Source organism: Dermacentor variabilis, chromosome 2 (assembly GCF_050947875.1).
Source record: "Dermacentor variabilis isolate Ectoservices chromosome 2, ASM5094787v1, whole genome shotgun sequence".
Lineage (NCBI taxonomy): Eukaryota > Metazoa > Arthropoda > Arachnida > Ixodida > Ixodidae > Dermacentor > Dermacentor variabilis.
Window position 1 is genome coordinate 104,798,231 of NC_134569.1, and position 14,661 is coordinate 104,812,891.

The following is a 14,661-nucleotide window of genomic DNA, read 5'->3' on the forward strand; positions in this document are numbered from 1 at the left end:
AATGACACCGGGAAGCGTGGAAATGAGCAAGTGGCACAATGCTTATGCATATTTAGACAATTTCTCTGCAGTTTCTGCGTAATTATTTTCTTGCATGGACTGGTTAGCTTAATAGGCTGAGCTTAATCATCGTTTAGAGGAGTGAGACAAATTGAAAAAAAGAAGAATTTACTTGCCATCCCGGCCCTGCGAAAGTGGATGTGTAGCGAAGCTGTCGAAAAACACCACTTCAACTGCTGACGGGGTACGCAATGCTTTATTGCTATAGATTAATGGGTAGTAATGGTAATTTAGAGCAATGGTAATAATGAGAGTAATGGCAATTCTGACAGCCCGCCGCCACCCACAGCGGTGCTCCAACAACACTGAAATCAGTTGCTAGGCTGGTTATCTTATATACGAAAGGCTAGGGACGTCACGCCTCACGCCGAAAGCTGTTGTCGGCGCAGCGGCTTTCGCAGCAGTAATCTTCGCCGGGAAACGTATGCGGGTAGCGCTACGCGCTTCGCATTGTCATCAGGAGAGTCTCACCATCAATAGTGTGGTTCGGATGATTGTTTTGCGCTTGTTCGTTGTTGAAATGCATGCTATCATGCATGTTGTATGGGGGATTCCAAAGAATGCATGCACTGTTCGCTTCACTTTGCTGACTGCTTGAAGCCTCTGCCTTAAGCGGGGGTACGAGCCACTGCTCCTGGCCCTGCACTGCCGTCGGGATCTGCCCACGTTTTTGCTGACGGACGCGGACACGAGAAACGCCGGCCAAGTAGAGGCTAACGGCTTCTCTGTGAAGAAGTGGTGCATAAATTTGGTACCGTCGTTATTATGCACATGCCTTCGTGCATACAGTACACTGCATCGACGGACAGGGGGCAACGCTGATTCGGTCGCCTGTCAGCAGCATAAATGTGGAGAAAACTTCGCTTAAAAAAAAAAAGCAGTGACTGAAGAACTTTCGCGGTCATTTCTACGTCGTCCTTAACGCAGAAAAACTGCGTAGGGCAATTTCAGAAGCACACAAACATCCCTGTGCTGACCATTCTCGTCTGGCGACCATCTTATTGATCGATTCTCAGATGGGCCGCTTATACCTTGCGATGCCCGCTTTCTCGTTTCCAAAAATAAGCTTCCTTGCTTCGTTCGTCGCCCAAGAATAAATAATAAGAACTGAAACATTCCCTCTCCATTCAATGGACGCCTCGCCCACGAAACGATGTGCAGCGTGGACGTCATTAAGAATGGCGCAACGACGTAGGGAGAGGCGCTCGACTTTTACGAGGAGTCCAGAGGCCTGGAACACTTGGGATAGCACGCTTGCTTTGTGTGTCCTAAGTGACGCGTGTACAAGGTTATAGTGAGGGGCCTTGAGCCTCAATGGGGGTCCCACGGAGGCTGGCTCGATGAACTTGGATTGATGTTAACGCGGCTGCGTTGAAAAAGATGGGAAACAAAGGACGAAGCTGAAAGCGTAAGCGGGAGTCGTTGACCGTTCGCTGCACAGGAGGATGCATGGTTGACTTTGAATGAGTGCAGCGGAAGAAAAAAAGAAGTGCCGTGGGTCGCTACGTAGTCGTAATGACTTCACGTTTGAAGCCGAGACATTTTGTCGGACGTCTATAGGTACGTATTTGTGGAGGTTGGTGTAGTGCTCGGTCTTGAGGTTACACCACTTATTACTTACTGATCAACAGTTGGTTGACTGCATTTATTTAACTTCATATATCTCTACAGATATATCCTTGTTCTGCGGACTCTCTTAAATATCCTGTTTCGTACATCTGCAGTTTCACCGTCGCGCCATAAGTTGCTCCCTTTTCATTTTGAGCAGGCGGCGAGGCGCTGCTGTTCTTTTTCTTTCTTCTTTTTTGATTCAAGTCTTACACTTTGGTGTTAAGCAAGGGAGGCGTTCTTGGGCAGCGCTTCCTGCTTATGTTTTTATGCCCCAATGTTTCGGGTATGGTGTCTACTTATTTACTTAGGACACGGCGTAAATAATTACTTGCGCAATTCCCACTTCGCTATTATGGCTCGAGCGCGTTTGGAGCGGTTGTTGCATCCGCAAGGAGATGAATTCAACACCAATTTCCGCGGGGCAGGAATAAAGCGAAGGAAAAGGAAATAGATAGATAAAAAATAAAGAAGAAAGAACAGAACATTTGATTGTTTCTTTTTTTTTTTTGGTGACTGTCTACGTTACTTTAGTGCCGCCTTCTTTATTAACAATTATGCTGTTTTCTTCTTTCGCGCGTGGCTCGTCTATCTGTATGCGGTGTGTTTTGTTGCTAGCAGAGAGTGTAAAGGCGGAACAGATCACCGTTTTTATAAGAACTGTAAACAGTAGCGGGACTAGACGCGTGCTACTCAATGTATAGTGCTCCATGTTCGCTATATATCTAGCCACCTAGCCAAATCTTTCCATACAGTTGGCAACCATGTGTGGAGAAACGTGGCTGAGTAAAGTGCAATTGCTTGTTCTGATCGAGACGTTTTACTCCAGCCACTCCGCATCTTGCGAGATGCAGCAACTCGAGATTGATAACGGGCAAAATATGACGCGACGCACTCTCCACGAACTCGCACTGACAACAGACAGAAACAGGCGCACATCGTCAAAGCTGTTTACAAGGTTTCATTGAGCTCACGGACGACACAGGAGCTTTCGCCATGCACGGCGCACAAACAGTGTTTATACGCGCAGATAGCACGGTGCGCGTAGCTCGGAGTGTTGGCGGAGTTGTATCGCGAACTGCCGATACTGCGAGTGACGCAAGCGCTTGCAGATCGCCATCCAAGAGCATGCCGTAAGTATTCTAGGACGCAGGGCTTTGAGACCCTTCTGAGCGAATTAGTGACTCGGGCAGCTGAATCTTGTGCAGGGTGGTGAGCGCGGTGTTGTTTCCTGACGGACGTGAGCCTTACAGTCACTGCCGCGTCAGCGGCTCCACACGAGGATCGCGCTGTCCAGAACGTTGAGTGCGCTGCTACAACCATCCCTACCAGAATGTACAGAAGGCGCGGAATCACCTCTCGCATGCGATTTCACTGTACTTCTGGGATGCTGTGGTGCATTATGCAAGCAGTAGCTCTCACGAATTGACACAGTTATCGCATTGGGATTGCTTGATCATCCGTGGGCGAACAGTGCATATATGCACAGACTATCGATCATCTGCTCCGCCATGGTCCTCTCTTCATTGAACAACGCCACGCTCTCCAGTGTGCCTTGAGAATATTGGACGATCGGCCTCTTACATTATCGATGCTTCTGAGAGCCTGTCCTCACAGTTTGTTTGCCCAGAAAGCCACACGTGCTGTTCTGGAGTGCCTGAAGGCGACACACTTCAGTGCCCGGCTGTAAATGCGTTGCGCCTTGTTTGGTGCTCGTGATTGATCTGGACTCTTTCTTTTTCTCTCTCTATTTCACTTCCCCGCCCCCTCTCCCCGCATGCAGTAACCAATCGGACAAAGTCTTGTTAACCTCACTGCCTTTCCACTCTTCTCTTTTTCGCCTCAGGGACTAACTCAGCCTGCCTGTACTTCGGGGAACATTCTATAGGCGCGCGCACACACACACACACACACACACACACACACACACACACACACACACACACACACACACACACACACACACGCACACGCACACGCACACGCACACACACACGCACACGCACACGCACGCACGCACGCACGCACGCGCACACGCACGCACGCGCACACACGCACGCACGCGCACGCACGCACGCACGCGCACACACGCGCACGTACACACACGCGCACACGCACACGCACACGCACACACAATGTAGATATTTCCAAAGTTTCGTTTACACTTGTGGTCGGCAAGAACTTCATCAGCGTCCTCGCGGCGCGCAACGCGCAGGTGGTGCTTTAGCATGGTTCGAGAATGTGGCCTAGTTTCAAGCTCGACTCCCGTCGCAGGTGTATGGCTGTCTGCAAATGGCGGCGGCAATGTCACTGAACATGTGGCGGGTCGTCAGGGGCGTTACACGCAAAGCACAGTGGCGAGTCCGTCAGTTGAATCTTGCACCTGAAGTAGTTCGTGTAGGTCACGTTGAGTCTGATGTGGTGAAGGCATTCTTGGTCTTGCTTATTGTTGAGGCCTCGCGACATATAACGGTCACAAGATGTATCAGTCTTGTATAGGGGTCAGTTCTGATGGCTTGCATTTCTCCAGAAGGATTGCTGTAAACGCCAAGCGTGTGCGGATACGAGTATTGCCGCGTCCTTTCTCAATAAAGGTTTCTAGACCATTTCTCTCGAGGTATCGTTCGCAGCTTTGACAGCACAGTCAGTCTGGCCGTTGCCTTGTATACCGAAATAGGCTGGTAGCCACTGCAACACAACATTATGATGCAATTCGCAAACTTTAATGCATATGCGCCTGATTTTGGGTACTGCAGTGCCAATCTCAAGTCGGAGGAAATAACCCAATACTCGGCATTGGGTTATTTAAGCTACAAAATCTGCCCACCGTGCTGCTATTTCGGTGGCTGTAGCTTAAGTGCGGCCACATAGGATTTATCTGCTCTCGAAGGCTAGGCCAATATCCTCTCGCGCAAATATACCCGATTCCAGCGGCGCTCTTCTAAACTTTCATCGTTTGGTGCGGTTATGAGTGCGAGACACAGCACGGCCCCGGTGCGTTCGTCGCCACAGGAGCCGCACTTCCTGGCCAGGCGGCAACCGCTGGCCCACAGAATGACGCACTGCTGGTCGAACAGAACAGAATAGTAAGAGTGGGCGGCACTTGCCCAATTTAGCCGCGGCATTTCGCCTCCGAGTGTTGGCACACGTGGCGAAGATGAGCTCGGTCATTTGCGCGACGCGGCCTAGGTCGTCGCAGCTCCGGCGCCGGCTGCCCACCGTGTGCGCGGTGCGCGGACGAAATACTTTTGTTTATCATAGCTTGAGCCTTTCAAGGTGTACGGCTCATTGTCATCATTAGCAGCCAGACGCATAGCGGAGCTTTTTCTTTACTTTCAGTTACCTCAGAGTCCAACAGCTACTTAGTGCAAGGTGGAAGCCTTCCGCCAAGGAGTAAAAAAAATGCCTATGTAATCTAATGGACTTCGTTCATAGCCTGCTGCATATCAGCTAGCCACACAACAGCTCGATGCAGAGGTGAATCGAGAAAAAAAGAAAGACGGACGCACGGACGGACGGATGGACGGACGGACGGACAGACGGACAGACGGACGGACAGACGGACGGACAGACGGACGGACGGACGGATAGATAGACAGACGGACAGACGGACGGACGGATAGATAGATAGATAGATAGATAGATAGATAGATAGATAGATAGATAGATAGATAGATAGATAGATAGATAGATAGATAGATAGATAGATAGATAGATAGATAGATAGATAGACAGACAGACGGACGGACAAACGGATCGATAGATAGATAGCCCACGGAAATAAGTATACACGTGTTAGTCGGATACCCAATACGGATAAAAGTAGCGAGAAACGAAATGTTCAAGAAAGTCTGCAGATACTTCACGCACTTTGGAGAAATCACAGTGTGCATGTAAGCAAGTAGCGTACTCTGATTTCAATTATTAGTCTAGTGCTCTTGTTGCTCCGTGGGCCGGGAAAGAGGGAGGAAAACTTCGTTTCCGCGAAAAGTTGGGTTTTAAATTAGCCCAGAGTCCCAGGATAGGCTGGCCTTGGACGTCGAGGTGGAGACAGCGCATTGCAGTCGTCTCGCAGCTGCAGTAGTCTCATACGGAGGAGTCGGCCATTCCAGCGAAAAATTTGCTCGAATATAGGAAGCGCTCCTCGCCTCAACGCAACGCAGATGTGTTGCAAAGCAGCGGCAGTAGCGAGAGAGATGTCGGTAAGGAGAAAGGCGGGGAGTTTAACCAGAACGAAAGATCTGGTTTGCGACCCTGCACTTGGCGACTGGGAAAGAAGAAGCAGAAAGATAAGAACAAAATAGTGAGCGAAAGCGCACACGCACGCGGTCACAGGCGTTTACAGCGCAGAATAACTGGTGACGCTAGTGAGTGCTACAGTCACTTGTGCACGTTTGTGGTTCTTAAGACTGATAACGATACTTTCGTAGCCGTCTGTTGCGACTGCTTGTGAGGTGAGTAGTCCAAAGTAATTCGTTCTCAAGATGGACTTATCATCAACGCGAGCTAGGGCAGTCGCGAGCGATCGTCTCTGTATTCCGTGTATCTAGGGTAGCCACACAAATCGTTGTCGAGGGTCTGAGACCTCACACTCATCACAAGTAGCATTGTCAGCCATTCCGATAAGGTTCCGATACGGAACGCAAAGTATTTTGTAAAAGCTACTCTAGCTTTAGCCGAAAAATCATGTTAGCGCATATTTCTTTCTGTTACTATCATCCATAAGGACTGATTGAGACTGCGTTGTCCGCGGTGTTCCCGCAGGCCAAGGAGTCGTTTCGTGAAGGTACCAAGTATTCTATCACATTCCAGTGGCCGCTAAAGTTGCTGTCGGCGTTGTTTCCTCCGGGTCTGCTCAGTTTGTTGACATGGGACTCTGGCTGGCAAAAGTTTGTCGGGCTGTACGACGCAAGCTATTTCTATACGTTCATCCTCTAGCATGTTGTTGACGTACCTTACTTTTATTGCTTCTCCATTTTTGTCCGGAGGACATCAATCACCTGGAGAAGACAGGGGAGGGGTGCTGGGAAGACAGCGATGAAGTACATATCCCCTCCAGTGTGCTTCAGCATAACTTTACCTCATATATCGCTTGACGTTATATATTTGCCGCCTTTCTACAGATCCCCTTCTTTCACGCTGCTACGCTCCCTCAATCTCAACACGCGTCGGTGGTCTTTGATGGCAGCATAATAAACATGGCTGGTTATCTGCGAGAAGGCCTGTTTCGCATCTCCATAAAAAATGAAAAAAAGAAGAAAAAAATAAACATTACACGCTATCATTCCATCCATGTCGGCGAGTTTCGTTATCATGCGTCCTGCCTTAGTTTCACAGGGACGTTTGGGGACGTGCGCAAGCCAGCGCCAGATGAGCACGCGCGCCCCTGTCAGCAACTTGCCGTCGGCGACGTCCACCTGACTCCCTTTCATAAACACTCTGCCGGATTATCGTTACTGTTGTGTTGTTCACCCCAAAGTCTTATGAAGGGACTATTGTACTTATATCGCAAGTTGGGCAGGGCGGCAGAACTACATGGGGATACACAAACTGCGCAATAACGAGCGAGAGGGCTGGAAAGAAAATGACGAGAGAAGCGCAGGTGATTAGCGCGTTTGCAGTGTCCTTTCGCAGTTGTTGACTTGGTTTAAAACACTCGTTCACGTTTATGTATGTATGTATGTATGTATGTATGTATGTATGTATGTATGTATGTATGTATGTATGTATGTATGTATGTATGTATGTATGTATGTATGTATGTATGTATGTATGTATGTACGTACGTGCGTGCGTATGTATGTATGTATGTATGTATGTATGTATGTATGTATGTATGTATGTATGTATGTATGTATGTATGTATGTATGTATGTATGTATGTATGTATGTATGTATGTATGTATGTATGTATGTATGTATGTATGTATGTATGTATGTATGTATGTATGTATGTATGTATGTATGTATGTATGTATGTATGTATGTATGTATGTATGTATGTATGTATGTATGTATGTATGTATGTATGTATGTATGTATGTATGTATGTATGTATGTATGTATGTATGTATGTATGTATGTATGTATGTATGTATGTATGTATGTATGTATGTATGTATGTATGTATGTATGTATGTATGTATGTATGTATGTATGTATGTATGTATGTATGTATGTATGTATGTATGTATGTATGTATGTATGTATGTATGTATGTATGTATGTATGTATGTATGTTGACAAGTTAGAGCTCATGAGATTCAAAAGTCTCAAATAAACTTCTTGGCTACACAGAAGCACTGCGTTCCGCATTCAGACAAGCGATCCCTAATATGTGTTCAGGCATTTTTATATATTATGTCTATTTTAATAAAACTTCAACCGTGGCCAGTAATCGAGCCCGTGTGCATGCATGGGCTTACCAGCAGAACACTAGAGTGGCACTGTGGCGCGTTTCTCAAGGCTCAAGACAACATTAGTCCTCGCTCTGCAACACTCACCTTCCTGACACTGATACCCCGGGCAACAACATCAATAACCGTTGGACAAATAAAGTTTATTCCTGTCCTATCTTGTACAAGGAGATGCTGGAAGTGGAGGATCGGGAGGGATGGGAGAGGGGGGAGGCAGCTGCTTTTCATTCGGCGGTGATAAAAAAAGAGATCAAGACAGTAGTGAACAGAAAAGACAAGGCAAAGCATTGTGAGCACTAGAATTCGGTATATTTTTTTTTTGGGGGGGGGGGATGTAACAGAAATTATTAGGAATGTGATATAACCTCGTGTTTTTTTTTTATATTTGCAAGTGACCACCCCGCGTCTATTTGGGAACTGCTAAATTGCTGAAATGCTTCAATTTACCTATCATCCGTCATTCATTTTACGATGTAAAATTGCGGGGAAGTGGGCGGCATATCGTACTTATCTCCAAAATTTCTAATTCATAAAATAAGTTGATCGAGTAATTAACCAGTCAATCATTCAATCACTCAAGGTAACGTATCCGGGTTATCGCCTAAAACTGCATCCGTGAACATCCGTGAAAATTTCGTGAGGTTTGTGCGTGCCGGACAACGCACGCAAGTTTTTTTCCAAGCCCTCCGCGGCCCTCCTATCCAGAGCGTGTAACTGCCTTTCCACATAACTTTCATTCGCCTCTACAGGTAGTGGCCAGTCAGACATCGCTGTCGGTGCGAACGCTCCGGGATTGCGCGCCTCCGAACGATCACCGTGGGTTCGATCACCACGAACCTCCATGCGTACGGGGCGCCGTGTCAGCGCCTGCTCCGGCCTGTACCGCGTGCCCACGCGCGGTCACCCATCTACAGGGCAAGGCAGTCCCGCGCAAGCAGCAAGGGCGAACCCATAGGCGAAGCTGTCCAGGGAGAACCGCGCACATACAACGCGCGTTTACCAATACAACCGAATCGGAATCTGATTGCTGTACAAAAACATGGCCGAATGCTCGAGCGGCCACGATAGCGGCCACAGAGAAAAACAAAGAGCAATGAACCCAGCCTTAGAGAAGCCGCCTATCATTCGGCCAGCGCTTGCCACCGCGCTTCTCAACAGCGGAGAAAATGGAAAGAGAAAGAAACAGAACAGACAAGGGGCACAATCGGACAGCGCCGCCTCAGGAAATCGAGACGACGGAGCAGTCCTCCGAGAGCACGACCCCTTCGAGCAGAAGTAACCGTCGGCCGGCGGCGGAAATAGGGTTGCCGCCGGCAGAGAAGAACACGTACGCTACGCACCTTGCAGCGTCCAAATGCGGCCTCCCCATTCCGACCCGGTTTTGCCTTGCTCGCGCGCTCCCAGAGCGCGCGCGTGCAGGGATCGGAATCCCGCCAAAAAACCTGCCACGAGGAGTCCTTTGACTCACCGTGGGCAGGATGACGGCCGAGGGACAGCGTTTGATGACCCGCTGCCATACCGCGTCCTGGCACGGAGGCGAGGGACGCAGAGTTGTCGGAAACGCATCGCAATGGCGTCGCACAGTTAGTGCGAGCGCTCGACACCCCACGTGGAACAGAAAACGTTCGCATAAGTCCATATCGTTTGACCTGCGTGAACTACACCGCACAAGTTTCTACCACACGAAGACACCGTACTATACAGTACGTATAACGCGAAGAAGACATCCGTAAGAACGAGGAGAAGGTGACGGAAGAAAAACACCGAGGTCGCAGCAAAGAAGACTTCAAAGAATGAAAGCGACAACTGCGACGCAAGCCGGAGTCAACGAAGCAAAAAGGAGCCGAAGCAAAACGCACGGTCAAGAACTCTCAGCGAAACGCATCGTTTCGCCCCCCCCCTCCCCTCCTCTCAGCTGAAACAACGTCTCGCGCACGCTTGAGAAAAGACGTAACGACGTCTCCCGCTTGGCTCGTTCGCGCGAGAGAGAAAGGCAGAGAGCTTCGCAAGCATTCATTCATTTTCCGCAGTTGGAAGACGCGTCGCTTCGCTTGTTCTCGAGCACACCGCTATTTGTGCTCATCGCACTCTTTTCTCTCTCTCTCGCGTTGTCAGTGCGCCAAACGAAGATCTCGCCTGCGATCTCGTACGGTGATGCGGCACCTCCTCCGCATTCACACCCTTTAGCCTCTTCGCTGGCGGTGCACACGTCACGGGTAACGATGCGCAACGGAGCGCTCTCCGTGCTCGCCTTAGGAACGTGCACGTAACAAACGGCGCTCGTTCAAGAGCAGCGGCGACCCCTCCGAGGATAAGCCGCTGCTGCCATTTGAATACTCTTGGGACCCTCTACAACGCGAAGCGAGGGCACGCGCATTCGCTGCACCTGTTGTGAAGCATTTGCGCAAGCTGATAACTGGATTCTCGTTGCGACGAGATGGACTGCTTTTAGGGATCCCATATTGTACGTCATTCGTGTCGCAGCCATACACACCGAGTCAGCACTGCGCGTTGTCCCCTATTATGCGACAACTATTGTTTGCTCTTCGAGTGCGCACTGCACTCTGTGGTGTACTGCGCATTACTTCGTGATGTGTACAGGGTGTCTCAACTATCATGCACCAAGACTGCAAAGATATGCAAATGCCGCGTAGCTGGACAGAGACAAGGTGATGTTTTTCCGTCGCTTGGAGGTTGTTGCGATTCGCCTGCGACACGTGGTTTTGCCGGCGCGACTGCGGCGGGGCGGCAGACATTTTTGGCCCGATCGTCGTCGCCGCAACGCTCATCGCCAGGTGTTTCCAAGCGCGACTGCGGCGATGCGACCGCATAGGGATCATCCTCTCATTCCAGTCATTGTGCCCGAAACAGGCGATGCCAAAGCAGGGACCATCCTCTCATTACAGTCATTGTGCCCGACCGGCAGCGCTACAACAGGGTGCTACGAGATCGTGCTCGACAGGGTGCTACGAGATCGTGCTCGTCATGGTGCTACGGCATCGCTACGACAGTGTGCGCCACCATTAGCCCATTGTACATTCACGTGCTCGTCTTTTGAGGGGTTCCTTCTTGCCCTCAACTGCGAGAGTATAAAAACAGCTGCCCCCGGACGCAAAAGAGAGGGCTCCGATTTCTTCTGTTGAGTGAAGTGCTCTCCCGTCTCTCTACTTCGGTCAAACCTGACCGCCAACTCTTTGCGATGTTAAAATAAACAAGTTGTTTCGTTGTTACCAGTCGACTCATGCTTTGCCGGGACCTTCGGATGCTTCCAGTTGTACCCCAGGCCGCCAGGCCAACGCTACCCTTGGGGCTTGCGACCCAGGTACAACCACGGGCGTCAGCGCCGAGTTCCCAACAGATCGTACCAGCAGTCCGATCCAAACATCTGGTTGGCAGCGGTGAGATCGCCTCCGACTTCAAACAACTGTCTGCCAGCGGAGAGATCGCGACAACGGAGGCCAGCAGCGAAGAGATGCAGTTGACGGTATGCTGAGCAGCTCAACGACGATCCGGGAGCAGTGCAACGAGCCCTGTGTGACGACTGGTTGCCTGCAGCGGAACGACTGCGCGGAATTCCTGCCTGCGAGGTTTGGTGAGTGCGGGACTTTCTTCTTCTGAGCTTTGCCAGGCTTTTTGTTAGTGTCAGAAACAGAGCTGGTAATTGTGGTTGTCGTTGCTGCCGGGTTAGTTTGCGGCAAGACAATAGTAAGCAGTAGAGAAAGCAGCATTCAGAGCAGCCATGGATTTGAAGTCGTTGCGCAAACCGAAATTGTTGGAGCTTGCAAGAGAGTTGGGTCTGGATGTCTCAGACAAACTCAGAAAACCTGAACTGCTAAGGACTATTCTTGAGTTAGAGGCTGAGGATGACGAGCTGTCGGAATGCCTTGAGACTATTGAGGAGAGGTCAAAAAGACAGGAGCGCGAACTTAAAGAGCAAAAAGAGAAACAGGAGCGCGAACTTAAAGAGCAAAAAGAGAAACAGGAGCGCGAACTTAAAGAGCAGAAAGAAAAAGAAGAGCGTGACCGTCAACACGCTTTGGAAATGAAGCGTCTTGAGGTAGAGATGGAACGCGCTCGTAATGGAAGTCAGGCACACGGTGCAGGAGAACGCGTATTGTTCAAAATGACTGACCTGATGCGGCCGTTTAAGCTTGGAGAGGACATTGGTTTGTTCCTGGTTAACTTTGAGCGAACGTGCGAGAAGCAGGGGTTCTCTCGGGAAACGTGGCCACAGCGCTTGCTCACTTTGTTACCCGGCGAGGCGGCCGACGTAGTCGCTCGCTTGGATAGAGAGGAGGCAGAGGATTTCGACACAGTGAAATCGAGTCTTCTAAAAAAGTACCGGCTGTCTGCGGAGGCGTTCCGTCGGAAGTTTCGGGAAAATGAGAAAGGCAGAAGTGAGTCATATACAGAGTTTGCGTATAGGCTTATGTCGAACATGCAGGAGTGGCTCAAAGAAGAGAACGCGTTTGGTGACCACGATAAAGTTCTGCAGTGTTTCGGGCTAGAACAGTTTTATAGTCGGTTACCGGAGAACGTGCGATACTGGGTCTTGGATAGGCCAGACGTTTGTACGGTGGCTAGAGCCGCTGAGCTAGCCGAGGAGTTTGTGACGCGTCGAGCTCGCGGAGCTAAGGACGGTCAAAAGGGTGAATTTGGCTCGAAGTTTGAGAGGCCGAAGTTCACACCCATGAGAGCAAAGGGGAACACGCGTAGTGAGGATGCAAGTGAAAGCAGTCCGACCAAACGTAAAGAGACGGCGGCAGCCGAAGCCGAACGCAGAAAGCGGTTCGAGATGAGGCGAGCGGGCGTTTGTTATACGTGCCAGAAGCCGGGTCACTTTTCGGCGCAGTGTCCGGAAACAACACCAAAAGTTGTGTTTTTTTCATTAGGCAGCACTGACGAGAACATGAAGCTTCTCGAGCCTTACATGCGAGACCTCCTCGTGAACGGGAAAGAGTGCCGAGTGCTTCGCGATTCCGCAGCTACGATGGATGTAGTTCACCCGTCTTACGTAGAACCCCATATGTTCACGGGCGAGTGCGCATGGATCAAGCAAGCCGTGGAAGCTCATAGCGTGTGTCTGCCGGTAGCAAAAGTGCTTATTGAAGGACCTTTCGGAGCGCTTGAGACAGAGGCGGCAGTGTCATCTATGCTGCCACCCCAGTACCCGTACCTATTTTCAAACAGGTCCGATCACCTCCTGCGCGAGAAGGGGCTTTTGTTTGGTGAAGCTAGTGTTCAGGCCTTAACCAGATCGAAGGTTCGGGAGCTCGCTGCAAAGGCGGTAGTTGCGGGGCCGACGTTATCAAACAACGAAAAAGGGTCAGAGGCGCAGCAAGCTGATATTCCGAGCACGCCCGAACTGAATAAACTTGAGTCTGTAACGTTAAAGGCGCCAGATACTGGAGAGGAAAATCCCGATTCGGGAAAGTTAGAAGAGCTATCTACTGATTTGCTCATCGCGCCTACGTCAGACGGACTTGATAGGTTGCTAAAAGTCAGCCGGTCGGCTTTGATAGCCGAGCAAAAAAAGGATGGCAGCCTGGAAAACGTGCGCTGCAATGTCAAAGAAGGTATCGCCAGGAAAACTGCGCGTTTTGTGGAAAGAGGTGGAGTCCTGTACCGGAAGTATCTAGACCGCAGAGGAGTGGAGTTCGATCAGCTGGTCGTGCCTCAATGCTATCGTCAGGATCTGTTGCGCTTGTCACACGGGGGTTCGTGGTCCGGACACCTAGGAGTTAAGAAAACTAAGGACCGTCTCTTGCAAGAGTACTATTGGCCAGGGTGTTTTCGGGACGCAGACCATTTCGTGAGGACATGTGACACTTGTCAGCGGGTGGGCAAACCAGGGGACAAATCGAGGGCGCCGTTGAAATTGGTACCTATCATTACGGAGCCTTTTAGACGGCTCGTTATTGATACTGTGGGACCTCTGCCGGTAACAGCCACGGGGTACAGACACATTTTGACTGTGATCTGCCCAGCGACAAAGTTCCCTGAAGCAGTGCCGCTTAAAGAACTCAGCTCAGTTGAGATAGTTAATGCACTACTGTCCATATTTGCGCGAGTTGGTTTCCCTGCGGAAATCCAATCAGATCAGGGCACAGTGTTTACTAGCGCTTTGACGACAACTTTTCTCGAAAGGTGTGGGGTAAAGCTGTTACACAGCTCAGTGTACCACCCACAGTCGAATTCCGTTGAGAAGCTCCACTCCGTCATGAAGCGCGTGTTGAGAGCGTTGTGTTTTGAACATCGAACTGACTGGGAGCTGTGTCTGCCTGGGGTGATGTTTGCTTTAAGGACCGCGCCGCATGCGGCTACGGGGTTTTCGCCAGCTGAACTGGTGTACGGTCGCTCGCTTCGATCTCCGCTTCGCATGCTTCGAGAATCATGGGAAGGTAGGGGCGACGACCCAGTCGTGGTGGAGTACGTACTTAAGCTCCTCGAACGCTTAAGAAGGGCACAGGAGTTGTCAGGTGAAGCAATGACAAAGGCCCAGCAGAGGGCCAAGGTTTATTATGATCGGACAGCCAGGGCCCGTCGTTTTGAGGTTGGCGATGAGGTCATGATATTG